The sequence below is a fragment of the Rattus norvegicus genome, chromosome 20 (assembly GCF_036323735.1).
Source record: "Rattus norvegicus strain BN/NHsdMcwi chromosome 20, GRCr8, whole genome shotgun sequence".
NCBI classification, from domain to species: domain Eukaryota; kingdom Metazoa; phylum Chordata; class Mammalia; order Rodentia; family Muridae; genus Rattus; species Rattus norvegicus.
In genome coordinates this window covers 51,340,917-51,365,786 of record NC_086038.1, presented here as the reverse complement: position 1 = coordinate 51,365,786, position 24,870 = coordinate 51,340,917, and positions in this window count along the sequence as shown.

Genomic DNA, 24,870 nt, shown 5'->3' with positions numbered 1-24,870 from the left:
GTGTACATTTTCCTACAAACAGTGAAATATCTGGCAAAGGGGTTTCTGCTAAGACTATGCAATTCTGATGCTTATTAGTTTGGGGCACCAAGGTACTCGGCCCCAACAGACATTCTGAGTATTGTCTCCCATGACCTCCTGGTAGATAATACTTAGAGACAGGTTGCAATATGGAGTAGAAGAGATAGTGTGTCCTGTATACCTGGAACCAATTTCATATTTATTTATTATTTTGTCCATGATAAATTTTAAAGTGAAAATAGTTTATCATTTTAAATTTTATAACGCCTTACATTTGTGTCAAAATCGAGTATTTTCATTGGGCCAGAGTCTTTAAATAATGTAAAAAATTCACACAAAAGTCATTTATATTCAAGAGATACATACTTGAGATGTAGAGGCAGAGAGCAAATGTACTGAAATGTAAACAAATATGTTTAAGAGAAACCTTTGTCTACCATCACCGTAGCATCTTTAGTCACACATTTTAAGGAGACTGTACTTTTAATCTCTTCAGCCCTAGCACAAAAATAAGTTTTAATTTCAGACTATAGTTGGCATTTCAGCTTGCAAATAAATTATATTACCTATTATAAAATTCCCTTGCAAGTGAATGGGATTTTAAAAACCCACAAAAAGAAGCTAAACGGCTTTAATAGAGGCCAACCTCTATCCTCTCCCTTATTTATTTAGTGACGATTTGTGAAAGGAGCTGACCTAAATGCTGAGTTCATGTTGAAATACCTGCTTACTGCTTTACACATAGTGAATGAATCACATCTAGCGGTTCATGGTGTAGCCTCACTTTACAGGCAAGACGTTGAGGCCCAAAACTACTAAGTTATTAAACAAATACCTCCCTAAATGAAAAGTCATACACTGGAATCCAGCTGTGTCTAAGTCTAGACTTTTCCATCACTGATGCCGCTCTTCTAGTCTGTTTGTCCTCAACTCACCAGACTCCACTCTACTTTCATGGGTGTTCACACACTCACATTCTCTTCACTAAAATGAAGCAGAAAGAAAATCAGATAACATTCATAAACATGAAGGTGAGTTTGTATCAACATTATCCACAGGTACTATGCCATCAAGTTATTCTGTCTTTCCTGCCAGACTGGTATAAATCAGTGAAATAATATGCTTCTAGGTAAAATGGTTTCCTATCCTTCTTACCAATAATCTGTAATCCTTACAAAGAATTAGATCCTCTTATACTTTAAGATTGAAAGGCTCTTTAGATCTTCACTGAGCTGGCGGCCATACGTTCTCGAGTGTGAGCATTTTCATTTAGACTGTCCACTAGACTCTTACGTTTCCTAGATCTCTTTTGCAGCATTTACTTAAAGAATGAGAAGAAGGAAGACTCTTCAGTTTGATACTCCTTTCTCAACAACTTTTTCTTTCTTTGGTCTCTAACCATCATAAATCAATAAATGTCTGTTGGAGATTGGTTCTAATGCTTTCATTCAATCAGGAATCTGTGTGTCCAAACGCTAAAGGTCTTGTCCCCAGTCATTTTTTTTTTATTAACTTGAGTATTTCTTATATACATTTCAAGTGTTATTCCCTTTCCCGGTTTCCGGGCAAACATTCCCCTCCCCCCTCCCCTTCCTTATGGGTGTTCCCCTCCCAACCCTCCCCCCATTGCCGCCCTCCCCCCATAGTCTAGTTCACTGGGGGTTCAGTCTTAGCAGGACCCAGGGCTTCCCCTTCCACTGGTGCTCTTACTAGGATATTCATTGCTACCTATGGGGTCAGAGTCCAGGGTCAGTCCATGTATAGTATTTAGGTAGTGGCTTAGTCCCTGGAAGCTCTGGTTGCTTGGCATTGTTGTACTTTTGGGGTCTCGAGCCCCTTCAAGCTCTTCCAGTTCTTTCTCTGATTCCTTCAACGGGGGACCTATTCTCAGTTCAGTGGTTTGCTGCTGGCATTCGCCTCTGTATTTGCTGTATTCTGGCTGTGTCTCTCAGGAGTGATCTACATCCGGCTCCTGTCGGTCTGCACTTCTTTGCTTCATCCATCTTGTCTAATTGGGTGGCTGTATATGTATGGGCCACATGTGGGGCAGGCTCTGAATGGGTGTTCCTTCAGTCTCTGTTTTAATCTTTGCCTCTCCCTTCCCTGCCAAGGGTATTCTTTTTCCTCATTTAAAGAAGGAGTGAAGCATTCACATTTTGATCATCCGTCTTGAGTTTCGTTTGTTCTAGGGATCTAGGGTAATTCAAGCATTTGGGCTAATAGCCACTTATCAATGAGTGCATACCATGTATGTCTTTCTGTGATTGGGTTAGCTCACTCAGGATGATATTCCCCAGTCAGTTTTTGATCAATCAATATAGATGCCAGCGGGCGATGGTGGGACAAAGAGAGACAGGGCAGGATCTGTCGGTTGCACTGGCTAGGACTCAGCTGAAAGGCGATGGAGGATCTTCGTGATGGGATGGGAGCTGAATGGAAAAGGATATACATCTGCAGAAGCAAGATCATCCGAAATGAAGGAGAAAAGGGAATGTGGCCCCGAAAGGGCCGCCCAGAAGTGTTTTGGGCAGCAAAGACCAATGGGCCTCACAGAAGGTAACGGGGCAGCAAAGTTAAAAGTAGATTTTAGAAGGTCTTGTATTGAGAGGTTTTGGTGATGCTTTGAGAAATTTGGCATTTGTCACTGGGCTCAGAAAAGGAAGTCGACTCAGATAAGAATATTAAAAACAGTGACCATAGGGCTTTGTTCACTGCTTGGCTGAATTGCTACCTTGGGTGATCTCCTTGTTTACTACTTGATTACTTTGTCTTTGATCTAAGAATTGATCATGTTTTCTGGATGTACCTAGAATGATATAAAAGCAGACTGGAAAAAATAAAGCTGCTTCTGCCTCAGTACTGGCTGGAGTCATGTTATATTTTTGTCTAATGTTTTGTTTTGTTTTGTTTTGTTTTTATTTTCAGTCCTCACTCCCTCCCTTGAGACCCGGTTGACTGACTGAACTGGCTTTGGCAATGTTGAGCCAGAAGTACCAGAGGGAAACGTATGCTAGCCATGGGAGGAGTAGAACTGCCCAGCCTTTGAGTAGCCAAGGCATTTCAAAAACAAGCTAATGTATGTGTGGTTTTCACTTGATGCATTGTTTCAGCTCCCATTAAGGCAGAGACAGGAACCTGAATCTTAGATGTCTGAAGTAGCATGCCCATTATCACAAAGCTAAATGGTGACTACGTAGGATTTGCTCCGGAATATGCCTGAATTTGATGCTTTCTTCTAATGCCCAGACACACTGCAGCCTTGTTGTATTGTCAAATGCTGAGATTGCATCTGGTCCTTAACTAGGCATAGTGTATTTCGTGCTGATAAATTGTCAAGTGCTGCTTGCTCTCAATGAGAGGCTAGCTCTCGAAGTGGAATTTGCTTCCCCACTTCAGACTGAAAGATGTTTAGTCAGATGTCCTCTAAACACTGTTTTGGGAGCAGACTGAGCTATTCTCTGGCTCTCTAAGGGGAAGAGGCACAAACACGAGCAGTTGAAGGTGTTAAAAAAATTGTGCACTTGAGAACACCCAAAAGTAAAGATCTTCCAATGGGCATTACTATTCTTACCTCATAATATAAAAACGCCTGCAACGGGGAAGAGAGAGGAAGGTCCATAGGGAACTCCATCTCTGCTGCTGTAAAATTATAAAGAAAGGCTTTCTTTTGCCCCACACAAGGTTCAGCACCATAGCATCCCAAGATGAGGTAGATATCCTCATCTCAATCAGCAAAGCCTCTCACCCGCTTTGCTCCATCCCAAATCACGTGGCCGATGGCTTCTCTCTGAGCCTGGCAACAATCTCTGTACCCATCTGGTTGCCAAGGCAGGCTGCCACCATGCTGGAAATATACATCCCGATTCTGTGGCCTAGCGTCTCCAGCCACCACATCCTCTCTTAAACTTAAATCGCCACATGGAAGAACACACAGCACAATAACCTCTGATCCAATTGATAAGATATAATTGCCTACCTAGACATACAAAGCCCTGTATACATTCTTCCCCTAAGAATATTCATAACCTGTAAATGTGCAGATAGGAATCTTAACATCAGCCTCCATGCTCTCTCCGCTGTTTCATCCCCCTCGCTCCCGTCTCTTCCTCTCTCTAAAACTTTTCTCCCACCCATCCTTCCTTCTCATCCAATGACAGGCATCATTCTATCGTCACCTGTATGACATCATCCTACAGAGCTCAATGCCTCACCTTCTGTAATCAGTTTCTATGAGATATTAGAGAACCCCTGATTTGATAATGTTGCCTCTGTTTGTTCTCTCAAGGGCTACTCTAGTCATCTCTGATGGATGTTGAAATGCCTGGTTTAATGAAGTTTTGTCATTTCTCTGCTACCTCTATCTGCCAACAACCATTAATTATTTTGGTTTTGCTTCCTATAAACTCAGTGAAATCATTGATAAAAGACCAAAAACATGGCTGCAATAGATCATTCCAATTTAAACAGTGTGCCCATGTATCCTGAACTGTAACTACCGTGGAGCATATTTATTTTTTTACCTCTCAAACTCATAATATATGTATTTTCCCATGACAATCTGATTGCCATTTATTTTGGCACCGTGTGCATTTCATTTGTTCGTGGCTCATACTGCTATTTTAAGACTCTTTTGTCATTTCCATCTTCCTAGTGTCAATATGCAATGCTTTGTGTGCTGTTTTTGACCCAAATGTTCTATTTCTTTTAGTGTTGTCTGGTTGTATGTATGCTGTGCACTTGAGTGTGTAGTTATACTCACCAGTGTCAGGTTCTTTCCCATCCCTCTTCCCTTCATTCCTTGAATCAAGGTTTCTTACTAAGCCTGTAGTTTCCTGTCTAAACTGGGCTGGGAATCATTGTGATCCTAGACTCATCTCCTCCCCCTCCTCCCCCCACCCCTCCCCCTTCCCCTCCTGATTCCATTCCTATCCCCATCCCCTTTCCCCTTCCCCCTCCCCCTTCACCACGCCCTAGCTAGATTTTCCAAAGCATACCTCTGCTTTTACACACATGCTGGGATCCACACCAAGACCCTGATGCTTCTGCAACAAGCACATTGCTCACTGACCCCTCCTTCCAGTTCAACCTGAATATTTTTAACAAGCGAAGACTAATAATAAAATGTCACACTAGAACAAATATTAGACTATGAAGCACTGCTAATAAAAAAATCTGTTGACATTCTTATGGCGATAATTATTCTAACTCAATCCAAAAGTATTGCCTATTTCTACTTTTTGAAATGGGGCTGTAATATTTAAAATATGGTATTCCTAAAATTAAAATTCCTTAATATGCTGGCATAATGATTCACAGTACATACATAAAGCTTTCTTAAAAGCCATCACTGAAATCCTTAATAATAAAATTCAGATGCCTAATGCTAATAACCACACTACCTGACACAATTAAAGCTCTCCTTCAGAAGTCAGTTAGCCTAAATGGACTTTTTTTTTTATTAAATTTATTTTTTTTAAACGGCTGCCAACTTCCTCTCAATCTTGGCAGCTGTCTAAAGTCATTGTGCCCTCTGCCACGGCTGGCTCGCATAATTTTCATTTGAATGAATGCTGCCTGTATTATGTTTTCTCTCTCCTTTTTTAATCCGGTCCTCCTATCGCTCATCGGTAGGGTTTTTGTTTGCTCACCGGTTGGCTGGTTTATTATCCCCCTTTGGCTTAGGCTTATCCTTTAACAGCTTCGATACTAGGAAACAATTGAATCATCAGAGACAGGCCCTGTATTCATCGCTACACTGTTCATAATCTTTATTTTAATTCACTCGTCTGTATAATGAGTCCTTGGATTAGATGATTTCCAAGATCCTTCCAACTTTAACATTCCGTGTGCTTCGCACTGATGGAAAGCGGTGTGCTGCCCAGGCAGAGAACACAGTTTCTAAGCTCAAAGCCATCAGATTTCCAAATCCACCACTTCATGCTTTGAAATTCCGCCCAGAGTCTTATACCTTGCCTTGTTTGTATAAGGCTACTTACATTTCAAAATCTAACAATTTATCATGAAAAATGCCGTTCTGTACGCACTCAGTTATCTGCTGAAAGTGGGCAAGGCATCAGGGCTGTACTGAAATCCAACCAAGAGTTAAATTTAAGACGTCTTAAAAGCAGTTTGCCCAGTACCTATCTTGCATTTGCCTCTCAATCTTTCCTGACAGTTACCTTTATTTCGACTTCCCTCCAATCTTACACTGCGGTAATGTGTCATTTACTGGAAGAAAGAACTCCTGTGGGGTGTTTCACTAGAATTCCAGTCAGGGTTTACAGCTCCCTCTTTTTGTTTACTACATTCTTTAATGTATTCTTGGCAGATGGTAAAAGCAAAGTAATTAAGGAATACAGCTTTATTACTGATCATGGATTTGATATTTATGACCAGACGTAATTTATAATCTTTGATTCTAAACGCGATTATCAGAAGCAACTGTTTTATTCATGCATTCGAAGGCACCGGATAAAGACACCGAGATGCATCGAATAAAAAATACATATTTGTAAAAGTTCGGCACTCACTATTAAAGTTTCAGGTTTCTAAGTTCAGAAATAGCAATTATAGAACCCTGAGATATTTCATTTCAATTTTTTTTTCAAGATGCTTTCAAGCCAATTGAAAAGGACAAAGATGAGTAATGGAGCTGCTATGTGAGAAAGCAGGAAGGAGCTAGAAAAGAAACAAAAAGTAAAAAGATTTGACTAGAAAAGACTCCAGGAGGGAAACAAAGTCATCTAGCACTTCCACACCAGTGGTCCAGATTGCTAGAAAGAACAAAAGAAAGAAAGAAAAAGTGAAAGAAAGAAAGAAAGAAAGAAAGAAAGAAAGAAAGAAAGAAAGAAAGGAAGGAAGGAAGGAAGGAAGGGAGAAGGGAGGGAGGGAAGGAGGGAGGAAAGGAAGGAAGGGAGAGAACAAGAAGAGGAAAATATAACTTGCCAGTATCTTATCTAAGTATTTGAAGTTTAGTAAGCATCCAAACCACACTCAACACTGAGTACAGGGTGTTGGTTACTAGGCAGGCTCCGGGTGAGTTTTCGCATAGTGAAAGACTGACGGTAGCGTGGCTATTATCAAATATCTGAGTCTGAATTTATAATCACTGCAGTCACAGCAGATTACAAAGGGAAGTTTAAGGAAATCTGACAAGATCTCAGCACTAGATTTTTCCCTGTAACAGGTCCTGTTATTAGGCAGAGTGTCCACACAAAGACAGAAATACCAGGCAGGAAGGTAAAGCTGAATCCTGTAGTAGTTCCACCATTTGTCTTTTAAGGAATTTCCACGCTGACTTCCCTAGTGACTGTAACAATTTACACACCTACTAGCAGTATTTCTTGTATCCTAGTACTCATCAACTTTTGTCGTTTGTTTATAATAATCACCTTATAATAGACTGAGCTGAATCTATGTCAGTGTTAGCAGCTATAGAAACATCTGTCCATTCATAGGTTTTGTGTGTGTGTGTGTGTGTGTGTGTGTGTGTGTGTGTGTATCAGAGAGAGAGAGAGAGAGAGAGAGAGAGAGACTCCACAATAGCCAAACATGCAATTAGCCTATATGTCTGTCATTCAACAAGTAAAAACACAAAGAAAAACTATATACATAATGAAATTTTATTAGCAAACCATAAAAAATAATTATGTCATTTGTAAGAAAAGAGAATTGTAGATCAAATAAACTGAAAAAGCAAAACACAAAACAATGACTATTACATCATTACATGCTTTCTTTCGTATATGTGCACAAATGCACACATACATGAATGTACACACATGCATGTGCACACATTTGTAACATAAAATAGGAATGGGATTGTTTCTGAGGAGGAATTAGACTAGAAAGCAGAGGAAGAGAAGGGGACTTGGCAACAGAGAATTAATGTAGTCAAAGTATATGATAGATTTGATTGAACAGAAATGCCATTTTGAAACCCACTACTTTCCACAATAAATATGTTAGTTTTCATGGTACTTGGTAAAGATTAACAGCAATCAGAGGATCACAAGGCAAAAATAAACTCTGATTAACTAAGCCTCCTTAAATGACTAGTGAATCTATTTTTTAATATTAGGATTTTTATTGGATATTTTATGTATTTACATTTCAAATGTTATCCCCTTTCCCAGTTCCCCCGTCTCTCATCCCCTTCCCCCGGTTTCTATGAGGATGCTCCCCCTCCTACCCACTCACTCCCACCTCAACACTCTGACATTCCCCTACACTGGGGAAATGAGTATTCACAGGACCAAGGGTTTCTCCTCCTACTGATGCCAAATCATGCCATTCTCTGCTACATATGCGGCTGGAGCCATGGGTCCCTCCATGTGTATTGTTTAGTTGGTGGTTTAGTCCCTGGGAGCTCTGGGGTTCTGGTTAGTGGATATTGTTGTTCTTTTTACTGGGTTGCAAACCCCTTCAGCTCCTTCAGTCCTTTCTCTAACTCTGCTGTTGGAGTCCCTGTGCTCAGTCTGATGGTTAGCTGTGAGCATCCTCATCTGCATCAGCAAGGCTCTAGCAGAGTCTCTCAGGAGACATCTATATCAGGCTCCTGTCAGCAAGCCCTCCTTCACATCAGCAATAGTGACTGGATTCGGTGGCTGCATATGGAATGGAGTACCAGGTGGCACAGTCTCTCGATGGCCTTTCCTTCAGTGTCTGCTCTAATCTTTGTCCCTGTATTTCCTCCCAGGAGCATTTTGTTCCCCCTTCTAAGAAGGACTGAAACATCCACCTTTTTTTCTTCCCCTATCTATTCTATACAGTACTGAAAGTCCTAGCTAGAGCAATTAGGTAACAAAGATCAAAGGAATACAGATTGGAAAGGAAGAAGTCAAAATATCACTATTTGCAGATGTATAGATAGTATACTTAAGTGGCCCCAAAAGTTCTACCAGAGAACTCCTAAACCTGATAAACAACTTTAGCAAAGTGGCCAGATATAGCATTAACTCACACAAATCAGTTGCCTTCCTCTACTCAAAGGATAAACAGACTGAGAAAGAAATTAGGGAAACGACACCCTTCACAATAGTCACAAATAATATAAAATACCTCAGTGTGACTTTAACCAAACAAGTGAAAGATCTGTATGACAAGAACTTCAAGTCTCTGAAGAAAGAAATTGAAGAAGACCTCAGAAGATGGAAAGATCTCCTATCCTCATGGGTTGGCAGGATTAATATAGTAAAAATGGCCATCTTGCTGAAAGCAATCTTCAGATTCAATGCAATCCCCATCAAAATCCAAGTCAGTTTTTCACAGAGTTAGAAAGAGCAATTTGAAAATTCATTTGGAATTTAAAAACAAAAACAAAAACAGGATAGCCAAAACTATCCTCAACAATAAAAGAATTTCTGGGGGAATCACCATCCCTGACCTCAAGCTATATTACAGAACAATCATGATAAAAACTGTATGGTATTGGTACAGAGATGGGTAGATAGATCAATGGAATAAAATTGAAGACCCAAAAATGAACCTATACACTTGTGGTCTCTTGATCTTTGACAAAGGAACTAAAACCATCCAGTGGAAAAAGGCAGCATTTGCAACAAATGGTGCTGGCTCAACTGGCAGTCAGCATATAGAAGAAAGTAAATCAATCCACTCTTATCTCCTTGTACAAAGTTCATAAAGTCCTCCACATAAAACCAGATACAGTGAAACTAATAGAAGAGAAAGTGGGGAAGTGCCTCAAACACGCTGACAGACAACTAGGTGCTAGCTAGCATTATTTCAACAAAATGAAGTATATTTTTCAGGCTGGAGCCCATTTAAATCCATCGAGGCAGAGTCAAGTTGGTAAGATTTCAAGATTCAAAGAATAGAAGATGAACCTTTAACCTTAGTGCTATTTCTTATCACATAGTTGCTTCCCTGAAGAAACAAATCAAAGACAAGCTGCAATGCCTTCATTTGCCTGTGCCCATACCCACCTGTGTGACTTGTCCTTGCACAAGCTAATCACTCCTCTTCAGTCATACCACAAACATAATGAGTGATTTTCTGTGCCAGATAATCTTCTAGTTCACTCAACTTCTAAGGAACATGAACCCCAGAGGAAGGAATAAGTCAGGAGGAGAAACCATTCTAGGAGCTAATAAGATAAAGAGCAGAGCCTAAGGTTGGGTGGAAGACAGAAAGTTGATGAACAAAGAACAAAGCAGGCTGAGTGCTCAGAAAGCTCTTTTTATAAATCTCTGAATATTTTTTCTAAAAATGGGCTTTTATTATAAAATTTGTATTAAAAGCTACCTTTAGGTGTAACTTTAATTTCAAGTACTTTAAGAAATCTTTGTTTTGCCTATCTGCCTTACATTACTTCACATTTTACTAACACTTTGCACAATACACTATAGATGGCAGACGTCTGAAGCTGATGGATTTTCACTGCGGAAATAAAAAAAAAAAATAACCCGTGCTAAGTTTTTTTCCTATGCCTGCAGAATTTCCCATGCAAACCTTAAAAATTCCAAAGAAGCCTCCAAAAACTTAAAAAGTTAGAGAAAAGAGAATCTATGAATAGAAAACAAAAGCAAGAATAAGTCATAAGTTTCTTCCTTTCTCACAAAAAGCTGCTTAAAATTAACTGCTTTAAAATTGGAGCAGAATCGTCCCGACTCTCCATCAACCTGAGATGGGCACCATCTGTTCGCCTTTTAAAGGCTTGGAGAAGGAGAGCGTTCTACTGGTTAATTCAGAAATTCATCGGTTCCCAGTTGTTCTAAGAGCATCAGATCTGAGACAAAGAGACAAGGCTTCAGTGGTGAAGCAGCACAGGTCCAGAAATACGGACGATAAATTCTATGCATGTCCCAATGAGCTCAAATGTTAAATCTCAAAAAATTAATTAAATGTATGTGTAGACAATAAAACTCACCATTTGAGTATGCACTTTCAGAAAACCTGGTAATTACAGAAATCGTGTGCCCACTGTTAAAACGAAAGCACTGGACTGCTCCAGGGTTTGAAAGCCTGCATTGCTTGCCTTCGAGGTTGTTGCCTGCTCTAAGTTCCCAGCCACTGGCTACCTTTGTTCCACTCTGTCCTTACTTGAATGTTACCAGTCTAGAGGATCAGATAGGCACAATCCAATAGGATTGGGTCTTTTGTGTTGGAATGCTTAACTCAGAAAGAGAAAAAAAAATTACCAGTGTCTGCATCTGTCACCATTGTCTCCTTTGTAATGGCTGAGTTTTCCTAGGGAGATGCAAAGTTCACTCCAGATACACCACTGACAGCAGACCCAGGAAACAATTTCATCTGAGTCTAGTCTGCAGTTTATTGATGTTACTTAGAGGAGGATAGGTGAGGGGTTACTAACGAAATCATGGCATTGCTTACTTTTCTGTTACTGTGATAAAGTACTGTGACCAAAGCAACCTATGGACGAAAGAGGTTAATTGGTCTTACAGTTCCAGAGAAATAAGGATCCATCATGGTCTGGAAACATGAAAGCCAGCAGCATGCATGATAAGAGGAGAAAAGCTGAAAGCTTACAACCTTAAAAGCAAGCCCAAGGCAGAGAGAGTGAACAGAAAGTGGTGTGTGCAGCTTCAAACTCTCAAAGCCTGCCCCTGGTGACACACTCTCTTTAGCAAGGCTAAACCACATAAGCCTTCCAGAATAGCGCTACCAACTGGGAACCAAGTGTATAGATTCCAGAACCTATGGCAATATTTACAATTTAACTAAAACATTCGCTCCCTGCCCCCATGTAGGCCTCCTGGCCATATTATAGTACAAATGCATTTTCTTCAGCTTCAGAAGTCTCCATAATATTTTACAGTTCCAAAACTGTTTGAAAGTCCAACATCTCTACTGAGACTGGAGGAAATCTTTTAATAGCAACTCCCTGTAAAAATCAGGGAACATCAAATACTCAAGTTTGCATTGCCATTCAAAAACCAGAACTGGGGACACAGCAAGGAAATATTTGTTCATAGCAAAACTAAAAGATAGCAGTGTAAAATCCAAATCCTATAATTTTGTGTCTGCTATTGAAGGGTTTAGATGGTTCCACCTTTAGGGTTTTGTTCTCTGTAATATACATCTTCCTGTTTTCATTCCCTGCATGTGGGGTCTCCTTAGTAGATGTCTCATGGCATTAGTATCCCCAACATCTTTTGATCTGCAATGGGCCCTAAGCTAGACTCTTAATACATCCTGAATGTCCTCTCAGGGCTTTCATTCAGGGACTCCACTGCCATAACCTGTCTGAATCAAAAGCTCTCTAAAACCACAGTCCACACTGCTCTCAGAACTATTCTTTTCCAAGTTCCTACTAGAACATCTATGTAAGATCTGCTTACAGCACTCTTCTGCGTTTCTAGGCCAAAGTTACAAAAGTTTCAAAGTTCCTTTAAAAGACAACATGGCCAGGTTCTTCAAAGAAACATTGTATCTTCAGCTACCAGCTTCTATATCAGTTACGTTACTATTGCTGTGGTAAAATAGCATGACCAAGGAAACTTATAAAAGGATAAGTTTATTTGGGCTTACACTTCCAGATACATGAAAGTTGTTGTAGTGGGAAACTCTGAGGGACTTTTGTCATTTACACTTCCACTTGCATGGATGGCTCAAAGGCATAAAGACCACCTTAGTTCAAGTAGTGATTCAGAGTAGCTGCACACCTTCAGCTCACTGTGCACAATGAAGGCAGCTCTGCAGGATAATGGTCTCCTTCCTCCAGCAATTGTTGCTGATTTATAATATTGGAGAGGGCTTTGAGGATCTTATAAATCTCAAGAGCTTCCTTAAAATTCTGTTTTATTTATTTCTGAGACACACGCACACACGCACACACACACACACACACACACACACACACATACACCTTATATGTGTTAGTTCTTATATAAACTTAAGTCTTAAGGAAACTGCCTCTACAAAGTATGATTTCAGTTAAAAAGAAATAGCTACAGAGCACCCCATGGCTCCTCTAGCTCTCATATTCCCTTATTCTTCTTTTCTGTGAGATTCCATGACTCTTGGGATACAAAATAAATGTTTATTTTTTTCCCCATTTATGGTTAGCATTAGTCTACTATGCCACAAAAAAATTCATTTAATATCAGAATCTTCAACCATTGAGTCTCTACATTATGACTGCAGCTCTAACACAGGTTTTACCTCCAGTGTGACATCAAAATACTCAAGTTTTCATTCACCATGCTGCACTTTTCCATCACAGCACTCCATTGTAGTATCACAAGACTCCATTGAGAAGGAACAGTGCTTTACTATGACATCATATTGTTTCATGATAGCAGTAGAACACTCCACTACAACACCAGGAAGTTCACTCTCCATGACAGTGCTGCATTGAGTTTTCAGAATGCTTCATGTGACAACACAGTTTTCCAGTGTGACATCACAATACTTCATTTCAGTAACACAGTATTGCCTTTAGAAATCACAGCTACATTGTGCCATTACAATTATTCATTGTTCCATTTTTCCATCACTATTTGGACCATAGTATTCTAATATGCAGGAACGATGCTATATTGTGACACCACACCTCAATTGTATCACCACATTCCTCATTCTGAAATCAGAAGGCTCCACTATGTCAACACCTAGCTGAATTGGGACATCTTAGCTCCATCATAACAAAACATAGTCAGCTTTGCATTCACGATGCTACATTGTGGCATCACAATGCTTCATTATGGAAACACGGTGCTCTACAATACGGCAATGCTTCATTGAGGAAAACAATGCTCAATCGTGTTATCACAATGCTCACTCTCACATCACCGTGCTCCACTGTGAAATCATTGTACTGCATATTTCATCGTAAGTGTCGATTGTACCTTCATAAGGCTCCTTTGTGTCATCACAATGATCCATTTTACCATAGCAGTATTCAATTTTTACACAGGAAGACTCCATTGTGCAATGACATTTGGAGCATTATATCTTTACAGCTCTGTTGCATCATAGTACTTCAATATAACACGGTAGCACCACGGTATTTTAACACAAGCTTGCATTTGACATCATAATATGCCTTCGTAGTATTCCATTTGGCCATCATAATGTGCCATTTTGTCTTTGCAATGTTCTATTATGACATCACAATGAACCATTTTGGCAACATAATTCTTCACTGTGACATAACTTCATGTTAACACCATAGCTTTCCATTATCCGTCACAATATTCCATTACGACATGGATACATTCAACTGTGATGTCCCAATGTTCCATTGTATCGTCACAATGTGAGGTACAACACTGAAGAGACAGCTCGTGAGTTAAGAGCACCTACTGCTCTTGTAGTTCTAAGTTCATTCCCCAGCAACCACATTGGTTGGCTCAAAACCACAGGTAATACCACTTCCAAGGGATCCAATCACTGTGGCCTCTCTAGATACCCTCACTTGTTTACATAGGCTCATCAGAACTAACACTGCATTGCTTTTCTCGAGATGTGATATAGTACCCTTATCAACTTTAAAATATAAAGGGCTTAATTTATATTACATTTACAGAGTAACAATCCATAATACAAGGAAGCATGCACTGGAAGCGCAAATTCTTTCACTCACAGTAAGAGGAGAAAAACTAAGTTGAGGCAAGACTATGAAAGCTCCAAGCATGCCCCTACAATTCCCTCTAGCAAGGCTGCATCTCCTAAAGACACTATTACATCTCTAAATAGCATCGCTAACTGGGGACAAAGGGTTCAAATACATAGTCCTATGGAGGATATTTTTCCTTCAAAGCAATGCAATAGGCCCCAGAGCTCATAGAAATCTCATTATACAAAGTACATCATTCAATTTGAAAAGTGCCCATAGGCTGTAATAGTCCCTACACCTTTTAAAAACCCAAAGTCTGTTTTGAGACTTAAGGCAAACTCAACAGTGAACCACTATAAAAAAAAATTAAAAATTTTAAATTTAAAAATCACATACTTTCGACACATGATTGAACAGATTATAGATTCTCGTTCCAAAATGGAGACGAAGGGGGCATCGTGAGGAAAGCCTGAACCAAGCAAGGCCAAACCCAGCAAGGCCAACTCTAAACCATTATAGGTCCATGTCTCCAGATAAAGCTTCAAGGGGGCTTAGATGGTTCTCTACATTAGGCTTATTTGCCTGCAACATACACATTCTTCTAGGGCTGGATTCGTGATAAATATGTAACTCAGCCATAGCTGATATCTCATGACTCTGATATCCTCAGCTCTATCACACCCAAGCTTCATCCCCATAGCTTTACACAGTAGCCTTTCAAGATTTCCATAAAGAGACTGTAATCTTAATAGATGTTGTCTGGCCTTAATAGCTCCAAATCCACGGAAGAAGAACCTCAGTCTGGCATCTTCCTGTATCTAGAGACGTGCCATGTAAACAGTACACATAACTTCTCTCAGGGACTTGCAGTGGATCCTTGTCCTCTTAAACCACATCAGCATCAGGTCCTGTGTGTAGATTCTTTATGGGCATAGGAAGCCACTGGGATTTTTTTTTCTTTTGCAAACTAAAGTTCTAGCTGAGTGGTGTCTTGCCTTAAAGGTAACTTTCCTCTTCTTTCAATGCAGACAAGGGGCTTTTCCCTAATCCCATTCACAGTTATAGCCTTTTAGGCATAAGCTCCAATTGCAACAATAAGATACTTAGTGGCCTTTTTTTCCCCCTCAGAGTGACAAATTTTTCATTTCTTTCTGTTAGCCCTTCATATTGTTAATCCATATAAGGGTAATCAATAACCTTGCCTCAGACTTAAGAATTATTACATATTGAAATTTCATCTGCCAAAGAATATACCCATTACTTTTAATTTATCTTCAGACTGGTTGTTGAGACACAGGCAGAATGTAACCAGATTCTTTGCGAAAATACCACGTTTGCTAATGGAGTACTCCTTCCCCTCTGGAATCAGTGAGTGACACCCCAATGTTAGCATGCCTTTCAGCTCCATTATCTTCCAGGATCCTATGAAAATGGCCCATTAAGCTCTGCCTACAGCATTCAATCGTTTTTATAGGCCAAACTTTAAAAATATTCGATATTGATGAAAAACCCAACCCAATGAGTTTCTTCATAGCATCAACCTTATTTCTTCTAGAAACAAATTCTGCCTTGGTTATTTTTCTGTTGCTGTAATAAAATACTATGGCCAATAGCATCTTTTGTAAGAAAACATTTATTTTATTGAACAGCTCCAGATGGAGAGTCTATCATAGTAGAGGAGGCATGATGTGGGGCAGCAGGCTGCGAAAAGTACACTGATTCCTGGACAAGATAGGTCGAATCCCCGGGAGACCCTAAAAGGGACAGCAGATGCATCGCCAGTCTCCCAGGAGATCAAGGCCTCACTAGACTCCTTTAAAGAGGTTTGAGACAGACCAGTCATGTAGGGCAATGCCCCAAGCCCCTCCTCCACAGGTGAGGATGTAACCACAGGTTACATAGGCCCAAGACAGATCAGTCACAAAGGACCATGCCCCAAACCTCTCCTCCACAGGTGAGGGCATGATCACAGGTCACATAGGCTCAAGACAGATCAATCATAAAAACAGGACTGTGTCCCCGAATATGTAGATGAGGTTTTCCCAAGCTCTCAGTCCAAACCAACAGGAAATACCTGCTGTCAGACACTGACTGTATTTAAAAACCGTGTTCAGGATTAAAGGTGTGCAGGAGTTATTCCATCGTCTGAGAGCTTCAGTCATAAGAGCTGTAACACCGCTGCTTGGGGGAAAAGATCTGCTCTCCTGAAATTGCCACCAGAAGTTCCCCTGTACCCCCTGCTGGCTAGTCAGTCTCCTGCTGGCTTAGCCTAGCCCAAGCCACCAAAGTGGCAGCCTCAGAAAAGAACAGAACCAGCAGCTGAGTTGGTGGAAGGATTCTCCTCTCCCTTCCTGACTTCTCTTCCGTCACCTGAACCCATGCACCCAGCCAGGCCAGAGATCACCATGGAGAGGACCCAGGCACCAGAACCCCACATCACGGCATGGAAACAGTATCAGGAAGATAGCTGATTTCATTCCATTCCCACTGATGAAGAAGCGGGAGAACAATAAATGGGGAGAGGTGATAAAACCCCAAAACCTGCCTCTAGGATACTTTTCCACCCAAATCACACACTCTAAGTGTTTTTATTCAAAGGGAACCACTAACTAGGACCAAGTTACTGAGACCCACATACATGGATGTGTGGGGGAAAGTTTTCATTCAAACCGCCATACATATATACAAATAATTAAACATAGAAAATATTATGAATGCTATAATTTTCATTGCACCCTCACCATAGTCGTTGTGAAGTCACAATGCTAAATTCACCATCATAGTATTACATTGTGTCATCACATTACTCCTCCTTGTTTAACACAATGTTACATGTGATGCCACAGCTCCTCTGTGACTACACAGTATTCCATTATGCAATCTCAATATCCTTCTCTATCATTACCGGTATCACTAGGACATCACAATGATCCACTCTGCTCACAATCCTGCAAATAGCACCACAATGGTCAATTTTTCAAATACTCAATTCCATTATACTGATGGAATTGTTGGCTATGACATCATAATGCTACATTGTTCAAGCAAATGCTACATTTTATATAACTGTGCTCCATTGTGCAATATTACAGGTCCATTGTATTGTCACATGGTCCACAGTGATATCAGAATGCTCCATGTATTAATACAATTCTGAATTATGATGTCATAGCTTACTTGAGATGTCATAATGCTCCCTTTTGCCCTCAAAATTCTTCATTTTGCCCCCACAATATGTAACATATCACATATCCATGATGATATCACAATGCTCAATGTTGCTCTCACAATGTTGCACTGTATTATTGCAATGCCCCATTTGTGCTATCATAGTGTTTCATGATGCAAACACTATGCTGTGTTTACATTGGTATTACATTTCCATTCTGGCATCTTATTGCTACAATGTACCATTACAGTGTTGTTACAACATCCTTCTCTGCCACTGGTGGTCTCAGCAAGGCTAGCTGTGAAACATTGCCTTTCTTCAGGACTAAGGGCCACACACTCTAACCTGTTATGCTTGCCCCAAGGGCTGAATCCTCAGTTTTGGCAGGCCTTCAGGCCAGCACTATGGTCCTTTCCTTTCAAGAGGCTCTATGACATTGTTGACAGAATCCCATGGTAAATGAACAATAAGCACCCCAGTAAACTTTACACTACAAACTCTAAGGAAGAAACTGCCAACACTTATCTTGAGTTTAATATTTTCTTCCATGAATGTGAGCTCAGGTTTTGAGTCCTCCAGAAGATTACAATCTCAAGAGCTGGTTCCCTCCAGGGGCTCCAGTAGAGCACGAATCTTACCACACTTGTCTTCAAGTGACCTGGATAGGTTCTCTTGAGAACTTTATCCTCCCCTCGTTTCCCCATCATTACTTTTGCTCTCTCACAAACCCAGTTTAAATGCCAGTCAAAGTCATTCAGATCTCTCTGAGCTTTGCCAATATCATAAGTTTATGACCTACATGGGCCTCAGCAAAGTTGCTAAAACCTCAACCAGTCCCAAGGCTCCTGCTGAATCAAGGTCTTTCTTAAGTTTTCATAAGTACAGTCCTATTCAACTCAGTGACGTGGCTATTCGAATACCACCTTTCTCATTCACAGGTCTCCTTATGATAATGTCCTTTCTCTATTGCCTTATAGTCCCTCATAGTCGTGGTGATATCAGCTACTGAAGGATTGTCTTTCTTGCTTTTTGGAGCCAGTCCATTAGGGGCTGATTTCTCATTTGCCTCAGGCTATATTGACTTTGTTCAAAGAGTGCTAAGTAGCTACATTACTCACTTTCTCCACTTGCCTCGTGATTATCTACTGTTATGTCCTAGAGCTCCATGAACCAGATGTAAGAGGCTTTTTTACTCATTTAACAGTCTTTGCCAAAGCAATCATTCCAGGTGCTAACCATGCCATAGTGTCATAGTGTCATCTACTAGGCCACTCTGAAGACTCCTGTAGGCATCTGAATCACCAGTTCCCTCTTCCTCTGCATTGAAAGTCAGACATGAGGGCTCCCTTCAGTTATTTTACCATCTCCATCTTCCCTGTCTATTTTCCCTTTAGATTCTTTGATTTTAGATGCCAGGACAGGGCTGTTTAGATCAGGTCTAATTTGTACTCTTTTTTCCTTTGCTCCAGCTAGCTATAAAAAGAAGAAAAAGAAAAAAGAAATTAAAAACCAACTGATCTTTAATCCTCTCCCTTTACACATTCCCTAGCAAATCAGAGGCTGTTGAAATACTGCCTTCCATGTGTTTCTTGGGTTTTTTGTTTGTTTGTTTGTTTGGTTGGTTGGTTTGGTTTGGTTTTATTGTAGTCAAAACTTATCTAGATAAGCTTACTTCTTTCTCACAGGAATCAAGGTGAACCTTAGACTCATTAATACATGCCTACAAAAATGACCCTGAACCAAAACTTCAATCTGCTTATGGTCCTTTCATATACATGCTGACTGCATGGTTTTAATGTTTTCTAATCCATCCATGATTTGGAAGACACCTCTATACTCTAGTATTTAGTCCCATTTATCAAAGAGACATTGTGACCTGTACTACATAGATGAATACAGATATTCTGTGATTGTTCCCAAGAATGCTCCATTCTCAGATACCTGGACTTTGGTGTCTCATTACTCATCTCAGGGAGCACACAATTATCACTACTGCACTTCCTCCCATACCATGTAAGGATAGTTAGCCACATTGAGATAGTCTTCAAATGTTTGTCTCTCACCCACAATAACCTCAGCTGCATGCCATAGCACAAGCTCATCTTTGGTCCTGTCCACCACCTCTATTTCAGTCACATATACTGTGTTGTATGAATTTTCTTGGGGAGACATTAAGCAAGCACCTGGCCATTGTATGTAAGGCATGGATAACAGTTATATCCAAGCCTAGTTTAGTAAACTAGTAGGTTTAATGGCATTATTTATAAGAGGTGAAGGGCTCCTACTGAAAGCATAGATTACCCAACACAGCTTCCTCATCCAAGCAGCTCAGCATGAGTGTTGGCTCATCTAGGCTGTATCCCTGGAACGTGGTAGCTAAGCTAATAGGAGAGACTCCTTTACCCAGCAGCTGATACTGCTGATCTAACTAGAAATGCTTTGTGTAAGTTTAAGAAACGTCCTTGGGTTTCTAAGCTTTGTTTGTTTCTGGAGAATTTAAGATTTCATTTGCTTCCTGAGTTATAAGGAGTCTGACCTCAGGAGGGAATGTTTCAATTCATAGAATGTAGCTACACAACACTGAAGCTTGCTTAATACAATATGTAGATGATCTACAATTTACTTATCCTTTCAACACTTGACCGATAATCAGGTTGAATGTTTTCCCAGTTTATTAACATTCATAATAAGTTTTTCTGTTTAATATGCCTTGATTGATTTTTAGGAATTACACAGAAAAGAGATAGCTAGTCATGGGATACATATATCTTTAATTTTATAATAAAATTTCATAGTGTTTTATGAAATGGTGATTATAGTAGTTTGCATTCCTACCAACAGAATATGAGTTCTGCCAACAGTTGATAGTAGCCATATTTTTAGATTTATGTATTGTAATGTGTGAGACCTAATTGTCTCCTTATGACTTTCTTCTTATTGAATTTATTTCTTAATTGACAAAAAATTTTCTACATACCAGTGGTGAAATTTTATATTGTCTTAATATATGTGAATATGTGACGTGTGAAATAAATTCAATACTACAACCTCTTCAAACATTTGTTGAATTTTGGTAAAATCTATCAAAATCCTTTCCTCAAACCTTTTGAGGTATATATCTGACATATAGTCATAACTGTACATAAATGTGCTCCAGATCTCTCATAATTGAAACCACTTAGCAACCTTTTTCTCTCTCTTTATCCTGTCACTTCCTACCCTCTGGTAACTACTTCTCCTACTAATTTCTGAGAGATAAACTTTTTAGATGTTACATGTGAATGTAATAAAGCCATGGACACTGAGAGGCAGAAGGGAGAAAGGAAAGCTGGTAATTTTCCTTATATAGTGAGCTTCTCTTTCCCTAGTATATCCAAAAGAAGGTAATTTCAGAACCCTCCTGTACCTGTCCAACCAACACTGGTCTCCACACTCATGACCTAGACAGGGACCCTCCCATAGCTATCTCCATGTTCATGCACCAAGAGGGGAAGCCAATTAGCAGGTGAGAGCACAAAGGTAAGGGCATTCTCCGTGTCAGAAGAGTGAACACCTTAGGATCCACAGATTAAAGAAAGTCACCAGGATGAAAGAATTAAATCTTTAAAAAATAAAAACAAAACAAAACAAAAAAAAACAAACAAACAAAAAAACACCTGGGTGCCTTAGATTCAGTATTAAAAACCTAGGCCACTTCTACCTAAAGAGTCTGTACCATATGAAAAGACAAACAAACAAACAAAAACAAAAATGCAACAACAACAACAGCCACAACCTCACCCCTATCTAGTAGAAGTACTATTGTGGGTTACATTTCTGTGCTTGGCTTGTTTAAGTCACCATGTTCAGTTCCCTCCAAGTTATAGCAAATGGTAGAATCTTATTCCTCGTTATTGCTGAACAGCATTTAATCTCTGTGTGTATGTCCATTTTCCTTACTCATTAGTCAGTTGCTCGGCATTTAAATAGTTTCCCTTTCTTAACCATTTTGAATAGTTCTGCAATAAACATGACAGTTTAGATGTCTTTTGATATTCTGAATTCATTTCCTTTGGAAACATAATCAGGAGTGAGTTATGTGATGGTACAGTCACCTTGCCTTTAATAAAACAAACAAACAAACAAACAAACACTCATACCATTTCAAAAAGCGATCAGCAAATTTTCAATCCTATGAACAGTTAGTTTATAAAAGTGACCTTTTCTCTATAACCCCATTAATACTTGTTATGTTTTGTCTTGTTAATACTGTGCAGTTTTTCTGGAGACAGTTCCAACCTCACAGTGGTTCCTTTGCATTTCCTTGATGATCAGGAGTATTTCCTGTCCCTGTGTGTTGCTGTTCTGTGTCTTCTCTTAGAGATATCTTTGATCATTCTTTCTTAAGCTACGTTTTGGAACTCCTTGTATAATCTGAATGCCTACCCTTTATAAAACATATGATTTCAAAATATTTTGTCTCCTGTAGTTGCCTCTTGACCTGTAGTATCCTTTCCTGTGCAGAGGATTTTCAATTATGAATTCTCCCGTTTCCTTACATCTGCTTTGTTTCTTGTGTTTTTTGAATCTTACTCTAAATCTGCATATGTGACAATGCTCTGAAGGATTTCCTCATGTTCTTCAGTCCTTTCATAATTGTGACCTATATGTTTAAATATTTAATCCTCTTTAAGTTTTCATTTGTTTTGTTTTAGGCAGGGCTAAAGATCGAACTCAGGACTTAGTGCTTGTTAATCATGTACTCTACCACTGAGCTGCAACGCCAGCATGAATTAATTTTTGTAACCAGGAAGAACCAAGAGTCAACAGTCATTCCTCTACATAGTGTTCTGATTTTCCGGGCATCCTTCACTGAAAGTCTTTTCTTCCTCCCAGGTAAAGTTTCACTATACTTGGAGAAGATATAAATGTTCAATTGTAGGCATGCTTTGTTAAATATGACCACATATATACCAAGATGGTTGTGTTCTAATGACTCAGTTTGTTAGGCTGTGTGAGGGCATATATTATAACGCCTTGTCATTTCTTCTTTTCTGAGAAAGCAACTCAAAGATTTGTATTTCGTATGATTCTAAATAAATTTTATTGTTATTTTTCCAGTTCTGAAGAATGTCAATACTGGTCGATAGGAATTGTATTGGGTCTGTGCACTACATTGGGTGATAGGGGTATTTATCAGTATTAATTCTCCAATCCATAAACCTGGGATATCTTTCCCTTTTTTGGTTTCCTCCTCAAAGTTTTTAATCAACTTTTTTTGTAATAGCCATGCACTTCTTTGATTAAGTCTATTCCTAGATGTTTAAAATGTATTGTTGTAGGTATTGAAATAAATTACTTTTGATTTCCCCTTTTATCCTTGTGGCTTTAAATTGCTCTTGTCCAAGGTGTGTGGACCACAGTGTCATCTGCTTTTTGGTCATCTGTTCATTTCTTTCTGCAGAGTCTAGAAACATTTGTTTTACTAAGTTTACTTTTGTTGTTATCATTGGCTGTAAATTTTATTAATCTTTCCATTTTCTTGTTTTTTCTTTGTCCTATATATTTTTGTAAAAAATAACTCACATCTTATGTAATTAATCAAATACTATTTGGAATTCTACATTATTCCTTTTTTTGTATTTTTTAACTATATGCTTCTATGTATTGATTTTTAGTTGTTTCTAATAGGTTCTAGTAAGTATGTATCCTAAATTTACTACTATTGACTGGGAGTAGAAAGTGCACTGTATTGATTAAAAAAGCTAAGAACTTGCAGACACTTGCTTATACCTATTCAGATGCAGCACATTTCAATCATATGTAACATATATTCACATAAATGATAAGCAAATATATACATTCAATAATTTTATAAAAAAAACATTAAGGTTCACAGTCTCAGTCTCATTACCAATGCACTTTCCACCAACTTATGAATAAACAATCTTTGCCCATGATTTAAAATGTTGCATGCTTTTAATATAGCAAACTAGTTTAATTATATTTTAATCCTCCTTAACATGCAGTCATCCTTTTGAAGACTGAATCTGTGTCTCTCATTCTTTCTGAAACAAGTATTTTACAAGTTAAGAACTCGGTACTGGTTAAGTACAAGTTCATGCGAGACCCTTCATAAAGTCATAAAGTACTTTTGCTTAGGTACTTAATTATAATCGAACTGATATAAGATACAATGAACTGGACATGAAGAATCCCCTCAGTTGCTGCTAACTAGCCACGGAGAAAGAAATCATCATTATTTTTAATGGATTTTAAACATCAAGGTCTTACAGAAGCAAAAGAGTACTCTTTCTACAGAGTTTATACATCAAAACTCTGGCACTGGGGAAGATTGCAGCTGTCAGAAAACGGTGCCCTCAGCAACAAATGCATTCTCTAAAGCTTCTCAATGTAAAAAGTAATTGCATGTAGAAATAAAATTGAATGAATCTCACCTACCGCTCACTCTTGAAAAGGAGGAGCACGTCCAACTGGTAACATTGTTAAATGGATTGATTCAAATGGTTGAAAGGTCAGGTCAGGAAAGTTAGCAAGTATCTATCAGACTATCAGAAGTAATTTGCCCTAACTTTTGGTGAAGGTTCAAACATCATTTCCAAGGATTGTGGATGAGCACTTGCTCAGTGGCAGAGCTCTTGCCTCCCGTAGTGGGAATCCTGGGTAATATACTCTCTAATATCACAAAACAAACAACTGCTAAATTACACCCTCCATTGTTCAGGACCACCCACTAATATAAGATTCACTCCACACAGCCTGCTCAGTAGTGTAGAAGGTAGATCTGTTTCTTCCTCCCAGTCCCATGCCTCCAGAAATAAGACTCAAATTCAAATATATTTACAAATACATTGGCCATACGGCTAGGTTTTTTTCTTATTAGATCATAATTTAAATTATCCATTTATTTTAATCTATATACTGTCATGTGCTCGGGTACTATGTATCTTGTCTTGTCTCATTTTCCCGGGAAAATCTCCCTGTGCCTGGCTCTATCCCAGAATTCTTTCTGCCACCTGAATGCCCCACCTTCTATCCTACCCTTTCCTATAGGCCATAGAGATTTTAACTGACAGACGATGCATCCACACGGTGCATAAGACATTCTCTCTACACTACAAAGCTACACACTGCAGAGTGC